At 38.9% G+C, this 15537-nt stretch overlaps 1 protein-coding gene across 5 annotated transcripts in view; it reads left to right on the forward strand.

The window, feature by feature from the left end:
* Positions 1 to 15537, forward strand: part of UVRAG (UV radiation resistance associated) — a 97608-nt gene that overhangs the window by 40910 nt on the left and 41161 nt on the right. The window lies entirely within an intron of this gene.

A 15537-nucleotide genomic window follows, 5' to 3' on the forward strand; every position in this document is an offset into this window, starting at 1 on the left:
GACCGAGATTCGGTCCGAGATAGCCACAATCAAATAAAAAGGTCAGGTCTGACTGCTACAGCATAGGGTCCCATATGTTTCACAGGACCCTCTCGTCTGAACAGTTTTTATACAGTTTATTCTGCCTGAGGCAGAGTTCCTTTTCTTCCTTTCAGAGTCACGCATATTCGTGTGGTTTCTCATGTCCAGGAGCAATGTACATCCATGATTGAGTTACTGGAATCTGGCATTGAGATGTATCTCTCCAATCTATCTCAATCTTAGATATTTATCAATTATTAATTGCTCAGGAAATCCAGGCCAGCTACGTTCATTCTTTTGCAAATGAGGTTCTCCTCCCTCTTGTCAGCTGGTTTTGACACAGTGTGAAGCAATCTCTCAACTCTGGCCCCTGTGCTTAAAATCTCTATAAGAATATTTCTCACCAGCATAACATATTATATACATATCTTTTTTATACGCACAAATTATCCAAATTACACATAACAATATTATTTTAATAACTTGTCCAAACACTCTTCTGGGTACCTTAGTAGAACATTGAACTGTTTTGATTCAGTGTAGTTCTTGAAGCAGATGATCATACTCCTTCCTGTACATCACTTTGAGAAGGGTTACAAACTAGAACATTTGTATCTTGAAAACAAATTTCTGAGTAGTAGAGCTCCTTGTGTGTGTGTAAAGATTAATTTAATTTCCTGTTCTCTCATACAGATTAGAAGGTTTAGTTCTTCATGCTACAGTCTTCCAAACTCTTGTGACTTAATTAATATTTGATTTCACAACAGATTTCTGAAAATGAGAGATTTTAGCTAAGTAAATGAGTCCCTGTTGGGCTATTTACCTGTGTTGTGCAAGATATTTTCAGAATTAGCTCCTGCTGAAGATCTTCTCTTCCCAGCTATTGGAGAAACAATCCTACCCAACTCCAAGGTTTTATGTCAAATGTCTTAAATTGCAGTTTTTATCTAAACTAATAGATCATGTTTCTCCCTTGCTCCTAATTGTGTTGAGCACAGCAATTAACATGCATTATTGGATTTCATTATTTCAGTTACCTGTTCTTTAGCAGCTTTTCAAACTCCAACATAAATTGTTGAGTAATTGCAGTGATGTAATCCCTATATTTGATTTTTGCTATAAAACATGGCATCCTCATTATTGACTGGCTTGTACTTACATACTTGGCTTTTTTTTTTTTTTTTCATTGCAGGGTGTTGGAGGTTAGGATTTTTCCTCTTTTTTTTTCCTTTCTCAGAAAATTTTTCTCCCATTTGTTGTCTAAGAGATGGGAACAACAGATACATAAGAGAGACAAAAGATGTGGCCTGGGCTGGGGACTGGGCACTCTGCTTCTGTCTCTTAGCTGGGAGGTTTTCTCTTGGAAAATGCGGGGATACTGAGAGAATTGGCTGGGAGTTAAGGGCTGGGCTCAGCTCTCATTCTCTCTCTCAAGATCAAACTTGTGGTTTGGTGCCGGCCTGCTGCTGCCTGGGAGATTCACTGCTACTGTGGAGTTTTTTGTCCTTCATTGCTTCTCTTTTCTGTGAGTGAGCCTCTGCTTGCAAGAGTAGGTGTTGAACTGGGACCTTTTCAACATCCAGCCTCACTGAGAAAGGGACCCTGACCCCTCCCTGGAGGGAGTGTCTCCTGGCTGCATGTGAAAGCCTGGCTGCTGCTGACCTGCCCTGTTGTTTTCTGCCAGTGCTTCAGGCTTTTTCACTAAACTTCAACTCCACAAGTGGCGTCTGACCCCCGTGGCTCGGGTCACTGCTTTGGAGTTTTTGCTACACTTGCTTTACCACAGTGGGTGTGCTCACCTTTGCTGTTCCAGCCTGTTGCTCGGAGGTTCCTGCTACAGTCCATTTCGCCATCTGGAGTGGCCCTGAGACCAGCTATATGTATGTCCCTGTTACTCCTTTTCCCATATCTTTGCCTAAAAGCCCTGTAATTTCAAAGTTACAGTAATTTGGAGGGAAGGGGTTCATGTTTTCCATCCCAGTAAGGTTCCCACCTTCCTTGGCAGGTACTTGTCCTTTAAGCCAAGACACAGGGTTTCTCTGAGATCCTTATTAGAAATTGTTTGTTGGGGGGAATAGCTGAGGTTTTCGCTCAAGAGCAAATTGCTAAGTACAGGTGTTTGTTTTTAAAGTCATACTATATAAAGATGTTACTACACTTTCAAGTTTCTTTACTGACTTTTCTAAGCCCTCCTGTTGAGCTGGTTAATATTTTGAGAGCTTTCAGAATCTAGGTAACTTCTAGGAAATGCTTCATCTGCTTCAGATTAGTTTACTTGCATGATACAGGTAACTTCTATGAGGATCTTGAGAACTTACAATTTTGTTCTGTTACAATAACTGTTACATAGGGACTTTGAAGTTGGAGGCTGAGAACTTAGCTTTTGTCTGGCCACAGTACTGAACTTAGAATGAAGTACAGAGTGACTACCAGTAGCATATAGTATATGGTCAGCCTTGTAATTGTAAGGATATTAGTGTTTGTAATCTGCTTAATAACTGTTCCTCTCTTGTATTCCAAAACCTGATTTTGGTACTACCAAAATGCTCTAAGTTTTCTCCTATGATGTCTACTTTTATGACTTTTTAAATTACCATGTTAAGGCAAGAATCAGATTTTTACAAAATTTCTGATTAACTCACTTCTTCAGTGGTCCCTTTCAGCATCTTCAGAATGCATGCAATGTATAGGAAGAAAGAATTCTCAGAAGTTCTGGAGTCTAAAAGACTTCAAAGCAATGAGTGCAGTTTGAGTCAGTTTGCAGAGGACACCATATTTGGCAGGAGTGTTGACCTGCTGGAGGGGGCAGGAAAACTGTGCAGAAGGATCTGGACAGGCTACATTGATGGGACAAGGCCAGTTGTATGAGGTTCAACAAGGTCAAGGATTGTATCCTACCCTTGGGTCACCACAACCCCATGGAATGCTGCAGGCTTGGGGCAAAGTGGCTGGAAAGCTGGGAAGGGCCCTGGGGGTGCTAATCAACAGTGGCTGAACATGAGCCCTGGTGTTCCCAGTACCAGTAATGGCACCTGGCCTCTACCAGTAATGATACGGCATCAGGCCCAGGGCAGTGACTGTCCCTCTATGCTGGGCACTGGTGAGGCACTTCCAATCCTCACTGTCTCTCGGCAAGACAGACATTGAGGAGCTGGAGCATGCCCGGAGATGGGGAAGGACTTGGGGAAGGGTCTGGAGTACCAGGAGAGACTGAAAGAGTTGGCGGAGCTCAGACTGGAGAAGAGGAGGTTTGGGGGGACCTTTTCACTTTCTACAACTCCACAAGAGGGTGGAGCCAGGTGAAGGGGTTTCTATTCCCAGGTAACAAGTGACAGGATAAGAGGAAACAGCCTCAAATTGTGCCAGAGAAGTTTTAGGTTGGATATTAAGAAACATTTCTTCCCTGAAAATGTCGTCCAGCCCTGGTTCAGTCTGGTACAGTGGTGGAGTCAGCATCCCTGGAGGGATTTAAAAGTCATGTGGCACTTGAAACGTGGGTTAGTGGTGGCCTTGGCAGTGCTAGGTGAGTGGTTGGGTTAGGGATGTTCTTAAAGATCTAAGAACCTTAATGATTGTGTGATTCTATGGATATGTAACTCCCAAATTAAAGCTACTTAGACAGCAATATTCTCTCTCCAGTGATGAACAAGTTTGCTTGCAGAATAAATCAGCTAAATTCTTTGGCAGTGTTCTGGTGGAAATGAAACCTAACACTTCATCACATGCTGAACAATAGAGTGAGAATGCTAAGATGAAACTATTTCTGATATGTTCTGAGACTGTGTCTCTCAAGCCCTGTATTTAATGCTTCTGTTAGTCTGCTCCCAGATTTTTAATGAAGGATGACTCCCAGCTTAGGGCAGTATTAGGATTGTTGTGGCTGGAGTGAGACATACATTTTAACATTCCCTGTGTTGGTGTTGCTGCTCATGTTGTAGTATTTTTGAGTATAAACAACTTGGAAATATATATATATTCCTCTAAGTGGAAAAATAGGGTTTTTTAAGTTTAATCACCTTTCTGGTATGCTTTGTATATCTGGACAAGTGAAATGTACATTCAGATGAATTATTTATGTTGAATTTTTGAGCTATCACTCCCACTATGTCTCTTAAAGATTTTCGAGAGCTCTTACTTCCCTGCTAGGTAACTTGGTGTCGCCATTGAGTCAGGAATGGGAACAAAAGACTCCAGTCTCCAGGAGGTGAAAAGAAGATCTTTAATGAAGAATCACATGTCTTTTATAACCTGACTTGCTAAGTTAAGATTTGATTGGTCTTAGAGTAAAAACTTCTCACACTACTGGTGAACTAAGTGGTACACTCTGGAAAATTATATCTATAAACAACATGTGCAGAAACAGAGATAATAATTGTTTTAATTCTTTCTCTGAGCTTTCTCACAGCTTCCCAGGAAAATCCTGGGAGAGCTTTGTCTCTCTCTGTTCAGAAGATATGTGATTACTGCAACTTGGAACTGGAAACTCTTTCAAGAAATAGTTTTACTAACATTATTTCTCTGTATTAATAGTACAGACAAATCAAATAATACACATAATCTGATGGATGCTACATCTTCTTCCCAACAAAATGTGTTAAGGGAGGACTAGTAGGAGCAATAGGAAGAAAGTTGCCACCTCAGTGTCATACTTCAGGTTGTGATAAAAATGAAGGGGTAGAAAATGGTATCAATATCTAAAAAGGTTTTATATTTAAAAGGTAGCAAGAACATTGTCATTTGCAAGCATAGCTGCTGGAGCATTTAAAGACATTGCAGATCCCTGATCTCCAGGAAGGGCTTTTTTTTTGTCATATGTTTAAATATTGAACTTGTTGGTATTTAGTGTTATAAAGGCCAAAAAGATTTATAAAATTTAAAGATAAACAAATAGGACCCAGACAGCAATGGAAGAAACCTGATCTAGTCTGGTGCATTTTTTGTAGAAATATTTGACATTAGTTGATCTGAGATAACAGTAAACAACTGTAAAGATTTCCTTGGCATTTTGTAATTTAGAGAAAGACTTTTTTTTTTCCTTTTACTGTGCATGACAAACACGGACAGCAAAGGCCAAAGGATTCAAACATCTACCATGCAAGTCTTGGACATGTACATTGAGGCATCTGACATCTTTGCAGTTGTTTTATGACTTTAATGTACCTCAGGATCCAAAAGATTTATGAAATTATGTAAGGAGGAGTGAAATTAAGGATGCTGCCATGGGTTACTTGTCCTCTCTAAATACCTTTGTTGTCATTAAAGTAGGAAACATCTGTCTATTGTAATACTGGGCCCTCATAGAAAACAGGATCAAAATACAGCTAAATAATAATATAGCTAAAAGGGATAGGTTGGTTCATGAAGTAATTTCCTGGAAGCTATCTTTATTAGTTGGAGTTACACCTCAAATTTGTCTTTTTATGCAGCTCAGCTTGATCATTATTGAAAACCTCAAGCATGCCAGAAGATTGCAGTGATTAGTCAGTTTTTGTCTTGATGTTTGATTTCTCTAGGTGCTGATACTTTGAAGGCCAGTTTGAATTCATTGCTGTAGCCCTTGTGGGAAGGGCAAATGTATAAATAAAAAAAAACAGGTCAATCTCCACTGGGATAGTGGAGACTTCTTGCAACTGAAGAGTGCATAAAGCATGAATCAGAGGTGCCCTTCTTGGGTCTTCAGAGTGGTTCTGGATTCCTTAAGGATGCAAAGCATTGAGTAAGTTTATCTTAGTTGATGTACAAGGTCTGCAGCATCTTTACATATGGAGAATGTTGATGTATCTCCACAGTTTGTTGACTGAACTTTGAACTCAAACCCCAGCAGACTGGATTAGTCCAGTTTGGGGTGCTTTTCATTAGTTTAGGTAACCAAATTTCAGAGTAAGTAAATCAGGCAAGAGGTATTTTGAATTTGCACATACTCAAGCAATTATTTTGATGTATTGGTGTTGTATTTTAGACCTACTCATTTGCACTGCTCAGAAAAACTGCTGTGTTGTGTGTGGTTCATGCAGTGTTCAATCATGGAAAGTGAGGTACTGACAAGTGGAAGTTCTGATGTAAAAAATTTCTTTTCAGGATAAAATATGAATAAAGCAAACATATGGGATTCCTTGCCAGTTCTACTCCAAAAATGCTTCCAAATTATCTTTCTTGATGTATTATCTTTAATTTCTTTGAAGTGTGGCAAGCTGGATTTGCAAATAAGTGAAGAAAAGTGTTGCTGAGCTGGCCTATGGATAATTTTGGAGTATTTGCGATCCACTTGTTGAATGAGCATAATCTGTAAGTGATTCTCCTTATTGTGGCCTTACTCTAATTTGGAAGAACGAGAAAATAAGGATTTCAGCTGCAGTAGACTTAGTACAACACCACTAAAGTTGTTATTGCTCTGTGCCTGGTAACAGATAAGTCATTTGCAAACAAAACAGTCTGAAAAATCAGAACACAAGCATGTGAAAAGAATAACTTTTCACTGACATTAAGATTTTCCAACTCAGTTGACACATCTTTACTCATATTTGGTACTTTTGCTGAGGTAATGAAATGGCAGCTTTGGGAAGAAATCTTGGCAAACTTAGATGGAGAGAGATGGTTGCTTGAGAAATCTAATTGCTATCAAAGAAAAGTTGATTCTTTGGGGCAGATTGAGTGTGTGTTAAGGGTTCAACTGTATTGCTCAAAGAATAGTTTTTGCCATGAACTTATCTTGAACTGTATTTTTGCATTCTACAATTCTTGAGGATATTTAGCTAGAATCCTGACTTACTTGATTCTTGATTAGCAAAACAATACTTTTGCCTTCATTGAGCCAGCAGATATTGCTGTGTATAGATATATAATTAGAACAGGTGTTGTTTAATGAATTTAGATAATGTTAACAGTGTTTCTGGGAACTGGAAGTTTTAACATGCTCCTGGCCAGTCTGAGAAAGCAGATTTTGTTTACTGCAGTATATAAGACCACTGATCCCAGATATCTGAGACCAGCTGAGAAATGTTACTGTGAAGACTTACTAGTCTTAATTTACTCCCATTGGAATACTATACTCCTGTTGAGATTTTTTTCCCAAAACATTACTTCATTTTTTAAAATAAGCAGGGACTTGACCAGCATAAAGTGTCTTCTAGATAAAAATGAATCTTCAGTGGCAGTGAGATTTAAAGTTCTGAAAGCGAGGTTGTCTGCTCTGGCCTTAAAGATAGTCCACGTGTTGTGACATCCATCATGGCTTGTATGGTACAAGACTTGAATCCAAGCTGAAATATGTCATGGAAATGCCCAGTTTACTAAAAACCATCAGTGTCACTGGCTCTGTAGATTCTTTGCTGTAATTTTGAGGAGTTTGAAATGATTTGCCCTCTTGTACAAAGTGGTGGCTGTCCTGTCAGGAGCTACCTGAACTTTCATAATCTGTATCTTAGCTTTTATTTTCTTTCTATAGACTATACATACTGAAGCTATTGTGCATTCCCCAAGAGCAAGGTCACAGCAGTTACACCTATCATAGAAAGATGCTTCTACTTTTGATTATCATAATCTGAACAGTTCAGAAAAGCATTTTGAAAATACATTGCATAAAGTTAAACTAATGTTTTATTTCCCCAGTAAACTAATTATTTATTTATTATATAAAGCTTGAATGGGGATATGCTTTTTCCTCATGGCAGTCTGTATTTTCATCATCAAATTTGTTTTACAAGTGTAGCTTTTTCTGTTAAGTAGGAACTAAAAACCATGTAGTCATCCAGTCTGAATTTGCTTGTGATTTGTAACTCATATTTATGTCTTAATCTGTAATTACAAGCAAAATGCATGCTTGTAGTCCTGTCTTCTGTCTTTTCATTTAATTTTGGGTCTTCTGCAGGAGATCTGTGCAGTCTCTGCACTGAAGCAGATAGAGTTGTGAGAAGGAAACAGGTTGTAAAGGTGTGCAGCCAAAGCTTCTTGTGTCTTGATCTTCAGGTGGAGTGCTAAGATGTTAGGAATGCTGGATGTTTTGGTGCTTGTGGCTCTTGAGCAGTTTGTTTGTCCTAGTATTTGATTTGAAGTGTCCTGAGAAATTGTCATTTCAAGTGAGTTGTCTGGACAGTGGTGGTCCTTCTGACTTAAAAGACTTTCAGGGTTTAATGTCTTCTGGTTCAGAGAAGCCCCAAGACTTTTAAATAACACAAGCTTCCTCCTATGAATACGACATTCCATTACAGTAAACAAACAAGATGTGGTTAGGTTGGAGGGAAAACACTAGTTCTTTCCTCCCCTGCCTACTCCTCTTGCAGACCCCAGAATGGGGTGAAGCTGAAATAACTCAAACTTCAGTAAATATTTAAACCTTTTCTTCTGCACTCCTCATACTTCAGACATATCAAACAAGAACTTGTGTTTTTTTCAGGCCACTATCTTACCTGGATTGTGCTATTTAGTCCTATCCTTGTGCAGTGTCCTATCCATGGTCTAAAGCTTAAAATTAATTTTTTTCTTAACTGACCCATTTTTAGTAACGTTGTGTGAGACACAGTTGTTCCCCCAGATCTGTTAGATGACTCCGCTATGACACGAGTGACTTAGAGTCACAGAAATTACATCAGTTCTTTATCAGTATGGTAATGAATAACTGGGTTTCAGCTGCATTCTGCCAAGTCTGTGCTGCAGCCACCTTTCTGCAGTCGTTCTGTTTACTGTCTTTGAAAATGAGAAGTGAAAGAAAAAGCCAGGTTGAATTCATTCTCTGATAAATTTGACACAATTGGGCAGTAAGTATTGGGCAGCAAGATAGTGTAAATATGGTCATGTGAAAATGCAATGGTATCAGCTTCATTTAATCTTTGGATTAAGATTCCAGTCTGCACTTAACTACTGGGTAATGTCTTGATATTGAAATGGACAGCAGTGATGACTGGTGTTCTCATGATTTGGAATTGTGACCAGCACTGTTTAACTTCTAAGTTAACTTTTAAATCAATGATGTGGACAGTGAGATGGAGTTTGCCAATGACACCAAGCTGTGTGGTGCTAGAGGGAAGGGATGGCAGAGGGACCTGGACAGGCTGAAGAGTTGGGCCTGTGCCAGCCTCATGAAGTTCAACCAGGCCAAATGCAAGGTGCTGCACTGGGATCATAGCAATCCCAAGGACAAGTTCAGGCTGGGTAGAGAATGGATTGAGAGCAGCTCTGAGGAGAAGGACAGCTTGGGAAAATGGCTGGATGAGAAGCTGGACCTACCCTGGCCATGTGTGCTGGCACCTAGAAGCACCCGTGTGCTGGGCTGATCCCATGGCATGGGCAGCAGTGAAGGGGGAAATTCTGCTCCTCTGTCCTGCTCTGGTGAGACCTCACCTGCAGTTGCCTCAAGCTCTGGGGTCTAACATCAGAAGGATGTGGAGCTGCTGGAGTGAATCCAGAGGAGACCACAGAGGTGCTCCAAGGGCTGGAGCCCCTCTGCACTGGAGGCAGCCTCAAAAACAGAAGGCTCCAAGGAGACCTGAGAGCTCTTTCCAGTGCATAAAGGGGATCCAAGAGACCTACAGAGGCATTTAGGCAAGGGCCTGGAGAGATGGGACAAGGGAGGATGGCTTCCCACTGCCAGATAGCAGGGTTAGATGGAATATAGGGAAGAAATTCTTCCCTGTGAGGCTGGGGAGGCCCTGGCAGAGGTTGCCCAGAGAAGCAGTGGCTGCCCCATCCCTGGAAATGTGCAGGGGCAGGTAGGACAGGGCTTGGAGAAACCTAGTCTAGTGGGAGGTGTCCCTGCCCATGGGAGGAGGTTGGAAAAAGATGGGCTTTCAGGTCCCTTCCAATACAAACCATTTTGTGATAATTAAGTGTTCTTAAAACATAAGTGTCCTAATTTAGCTTATAAAGCTGCAAATATTACTGGTCCTTAAAGTTCTGAATCACGTGGAAAGTTAAGGCTATGTAACATGATACCAAACTAGATTTGGAATTTTAGTTAGATTTGCCAAATGAGATGTAATATGATATTTAAATTGTGCCAGACTTCAGCCTGTGCAAGACAGTTGGATGTGATGTGTAAAAAACATTACTTTACTGACTTCTTCCCTTAAGAGCTTTCTGAAGTACAGATGAAACTTAGAGACTTTAATATGATTCGGGATATGGCAGAGGTCTGAACCGAAGAGAGAATAAAAGATCTAAAACATATGGTGTATTACCAAAGTAGAAGCAGGTGAAAACGTTTAAAAATGAAGCCATTTCATGAGCTTTAAAAATAGTTTGTGTTAAAGGCAGGTGGTTATAGACAATAAAAGTGAGCCATCAGTATATTGGTACATATACTGATATGTGATATTTCTGCATGCAGAATTCATAAATCACAGAACACAACAGTAAATGTATTTGGACTTGAATTCATAAGAGATGCTTGAGGTCTGAAATAAATGTATGGAATAAGGATTCTTTCAACTTTTCCTAACATTTACAGTCTGCCTGAGACCGGAATCCTGTAGTGATTTACTTGAGTGTTCATCAAGCACCAGAGTGACTATTTAAAATGGCTAAAGATGAGCTAAAGATATGAAATAAAATGAGATCCTGATGGCTGATGAGTACTTGTTGAGGGTCAGCTGAAAAAAAGTAGGACAATGAAGACTTTTTAGTGGTTAGAGTAGAATACTGAACACAATTTATTTGAGTTGTAAGAATGGTCGAATGCTTAAAACACCTCGAGTAGTCTAATCATTGCTGTAGCTTTGAAACAGGCCTCTGGTTTTCCAGAATCAATATCTGTGGGCAATTTTAAAACATCTCTTTTTCTGTAGTCAGTTTTCTGGATTTTTAAATACATCAGTATTAGTGAGCAGTTTTGGTTGAAGACACTATATTAGCAAATTGTTGCCTATGCTCTTACCAAAGCCAGAGGTTTTAAAAGTCAGTAAGAGAAGGGTTGTAACCCTTTCTTTTCTTGAGAAGTCAGTAATACTCCTTATAAGGAAAAAACCCCACCAGAATATATTATGGATATGAACTGCAGGCATCACACCTCATACTGTAAATATGAAAATGAAAAATCCTTGCAAGAGGCTTTTTCTCTATCTGCGCCTGAAATTTCTTGGTTTTACTTTCAGCAGCACATGATTACAGACTTCTTAGTTACATCTTGAATCATGGAAAAGACTTAAATTAACAATGGAAGGTGACTTAAACAACCTTCCTACCCCTTGAAAGGATGAAGTTTATTTAGAGGAAACTGTTATGATAGCTGAGCGTACAGGGTGGTTTGAACTTGCCTTAGAGGTGATACATTAGGCTTCTTTGTGCCTGTAGCTTTATGATTACAGGATGATCTCCTTGTATCTGGATGAACGGCAACACAGAGCAGTGGCTTGTGGCCTCATGGGGTGGGCTGCAGTTTCTGGATCAGATTCCTGCAGGGATCCCATAATTACAGAGCCAACTTCTAGCAGAAATACCTTTAGGCCCCTAGACAAGTATAACTGGCAAAAGTGTTCCTCTGAAATCATGTCTGCTGCTCCTGTACTGCCACCAGACCACGAATGTGTTTAGACATATTCAGGAATCCTCCTTGAACTGAAAACTGGAATTTGCCTTGGTTTGACACTCAGATTTCTGTTAAGCTGTTTGCATGTGCATGAGTCAGCTGGAGTGAAAATGCTGACAACCAGCCACCATTGGTTTTTCATATTGACTGCAAACACATATACTGGTTTCTCTTTCTTAATAGAAAGACTTAAACCGGAGTAGATGATTTAGTATCCTTTCTAGTCTTTGTAACCTTGATGTGACTTACTGTAATGAGATTATACTTGCTTTTAAGTTTCTTAGAGTTACATGTGTTTCTTATGTCTTCAGAGCATTCTACTTGATTAAATATCATGGTAGAATAGTCTAATTTGACTAAGCAAAGTAACAGCTCCCTGAGAGTCCTGTTGATGGTGTAGTTGGGTACTTTTAAACTTGATTCCTATCAGAATTATATTTTTATGCAAATATTCAAACTAACTATTTAAAAGCTTAGCATTTGTGAAGTGTTGTGAGGTCCTTGAACTCAAAACTTAATTCCATTGTTGATGGTAATGTGCTGGTTTTGTAATTTCAGTGTGGATTACAGGTAGACTTTCAGCCCTGTTTTTTATGTAAAAGTCTGACTTGATGTTACCCCAGCAGGGTAACTGTGAACCAAGCATGTAACCTCTGCCTTGCTTTTTCTTTTTCACAACTCTATTGAGCCTTGACTTGCTCACACTTGTTTCCTTACTCACTGCATATCAGCAGATCCTCCATAGGTTTAAATATTTGAATATTAGGTGACTTTGATAGAAAAACAAGTTTTAATCTGAAGACATCCAGTAGCTGATGTCTGCTTAGGAAGTGTGGCATGAATTAATAGGGAATGGATTGAAATAAAGCAGTGGATACTGACTTGCTGAAATTAAGATTGCAGGTAGCGAGGAGGGGCTTACTCTTGGGAACCCTCCAAGCAGGAGAGATGGGAGGGAGGTCAAATGGGTGAGGATGAGAGAGGTAAGGTTAGGGCATATGAATTGTCATCTCTATTTTAAGGTCCGTTAAAATGAAGTTATTCAGAGATGATTAAAAGAGTCTTTTATCTGCTTATATTCTTTTGGGTTTATTTTATTTAATTTTTTTTTTCATCTGTGAGAAATGACAATCAAAACCGCTTCTTGTGGGGCTGGGAATGCTTGGGTCTTGAACATAATAGTGTTGGTTCACCAGGGGAGAAACTGTTCAGTCATTGTGGCATCACAATAGAAAAACACAGGTTTTGTCCAAAGTGATATGCCATGGAAGGGGATATGAGCTATGTGCATAAAAATGTCCCACATATGTTTTGTGGTTAATTGTAGATATGCATTATGATGCAGCTGGGTAACACTGGTCATCTGACTTGTATCCCAGTGAGCCCTATAACAGAACATGACTCAAAAAAAACTAATAAAAATTTAGTGTTTGTCACAGTCCTATAGGATTAAATAAGCAAAACGTGAGACTCCCAAAACAAATGTAAGCTTTTAAGATTAAGAATCTTCTTTATGTTATCCTAAACCTACAAATCACATATTGACCATCTGGTTCAAATCAGTCTGGTGTGCAGTTTGGATCACTTTTATCCAGAGTTCTCCACCTTCTGAATTCAGAGTGGGACTTGTTTAATTTCATCATCTTTGGCACAATTCTCTTAGATCCTAAAGCCACCTTTACGCACGCCTGCTGGCTGATTATTCCCTTAATCACTTCTAGTTCTTGTTGCTTTTTCCCAGTACAGGCTCCTACTTTTCCTGACATGTCTTGAAAGCAGTGGGAATACCAGATACAGAAACAGCTCCAAATGGAGTAAACCTGTTACAAGTTACCAAACATGGTGGATATCTTTTCTTGCATCAGGTTAATTTTCTCTAAACCAGGATCTTCTTTACAAATTATTATTAAAACTACTATTGCTGAATTGCCTGTCTCTTTATATACAGAAGTAGATCATCTTCTGTAAACTCAGGATGTGTTAGCACTGTATTTTAAGAAGTCTACATATTGAAATGTCATATTCCATATCTGTACGTAAATGACAACATATTTTTACAAAGGCACATGTTGACCTTCACTGAGCAGAAGCTGTTTTGTTCACAGTTCCTGACTGTTCACATGGCAAATGCATGGTTTCCTGGAGTGTGTAAGTACTACTCTGAGGAGAAGTACTCAACTTCTGAGCTCTGTTCTGGACTGAGAACAAATTTCCAACACTTCATAACTTTTCTCAGATAATCTTTTCTGTTGATTATAGAAAGGGTACCTGTAGCGTGTGTTTTTTGATTCTTTCCACCAAACAATTCACGCTCCTTCAAATTTTTTCTCAAAATAAGTATCTGTGTTTTGCTTTAAAGGAGCTTAGTGATTTTTTTTCCCCAAATATATCAGCAAGAATGGAAAGAAGGAAGGTGCATTTTGGAATAGAATAGGTAAGTGGATGCCATTTTGAATTTTATTATGCATTTTGTGATTATAAAAACACTAAAATAGTGTTTTTTCAAAAGTATTTTCTATAACTAAATCCTTACACAGCAGACTCAGCTTTTTGCAGCATGCCAAAGGGAAAGATTAAGCTTACAGTTAATGCTTTTCTGTAGAGTGGGCAATAAGTATTTCACACAGGGAGGCAGCAGTTCAAGTTGAGTTCAGTTATACTGACTGAAGCACTATATAAAATGTTTGTGTTCCTCTCCCTTGAGTTTATTGCTTGTGATGAGGCTTAATGGGCAAGCAAGATAAAACACCAAGAGAGAGGCATAAAACCTAGTAGTATTTTTCTCTCAAGTCATAAATGTGTTTATGCAGAGGTATCCACTGGCAGTTTTCAAGACATTCATTTAAGTGATTTTGTTGTGAAAGCTGACCTGAGGAAGTACGTGGTTTAAAGCGTTTCAAGATTAATTAGTGGAAGTTAGAGGATAAAAATCTGAATATTGGCAAAGAAGCAGGATCAATGTGATAAGCAGAAAAGCCTGATTTTCCCTTTTAAAAGAAACTCTGTGTGGGAGATGTCAGTGAGCACCATGAACCAGTTTTTAGCCCCTTTCTGTACTGCATGGATCAAAGAGCTCTGTGTCTAATAATAGAATTCATGGTTCCTGTTACCAGTGACTTCATGAAATGCTGCCTTTTAGGGAAACATGGTTTGTGTTCCTAATGGTGCTTTTATTGTAAAAAAAATGGTTAGATTGTTAATTGTAAAGTTATTATTTAAATCTAACCCTAGCTCTGTTTGGGTAGTGCAATTGGAGATATTGAAATTAATTCCTCTTACTTTGTATTTTACACCTAGAATAATGTGTTGCAGAATTTTTGCAGTATTTGGGAAAGTTTCATTTTCTTGCATGGGGAACTAGCTTGATTTCTATTGATTGCTGTTGATTGCTATTAAGCAAGGTTAGCTATCTATATAGTATTCACAGAGATTTTAATGTTCCTTGGTTTAAAGAGACCTAGCAAGTTTGAAAGTAGCAGAAAACCTGAAGCTGACATCTCAGTATTTGATGTGCTGTGATCGTGAATTGTTAACCTTCAGCTTTAACGACACTATATAATAATTAAAATTACTAATGTACTCTAGTATGAGGCTGATGGATGATAAAATTCACTTTGCCTAATCACCTCTCCAGAATGTGTGTTGTTTCTAGTAGATATTATTCTCCTGTATTTGTTATCTTATATTTGAGAGAGACCTTAGTTTCTGCTGTAGGGTGGGGCTTATGTGGATAATTCATTCAGCATCTTGATTAGGAGCTGTAGGACATGGTTCGTGAAAAGGCAAAAGCTTGATTCATGTTGTAGTACCCATAAAAATAAATTTTAGTTTGCACTAAGATTACTGAATTGACCATGATGACCTTATAACCTCTGGCGCTGAGGAGGAGTCAAAAGACAATCCTTAGAGGTACAGTGTACAGCCGTTAAAGCTGTTGGAGAATTTCTTCACTTAAGCAGAGATTCTTTAAGCAGACTATAAAACCATATTCTTTAATG

Source organism: Anomalospiza imberbis, chromosome 2 (genome assembly GCF_031753505.1).
Source record: "Anomalospiza imberbis isolate Cuckoo-Finch-1a 21T00152 chromosome 2, ASM3175350v1, whole genome shotgun sequence".
In the NCBI taxonomy this organism is placed as follows: Eukaryota; Metazoa; Chordata; class Aves; order Passeriformes; family Viduidae; genus Anomalospiza; species Anomalospiza imberbis.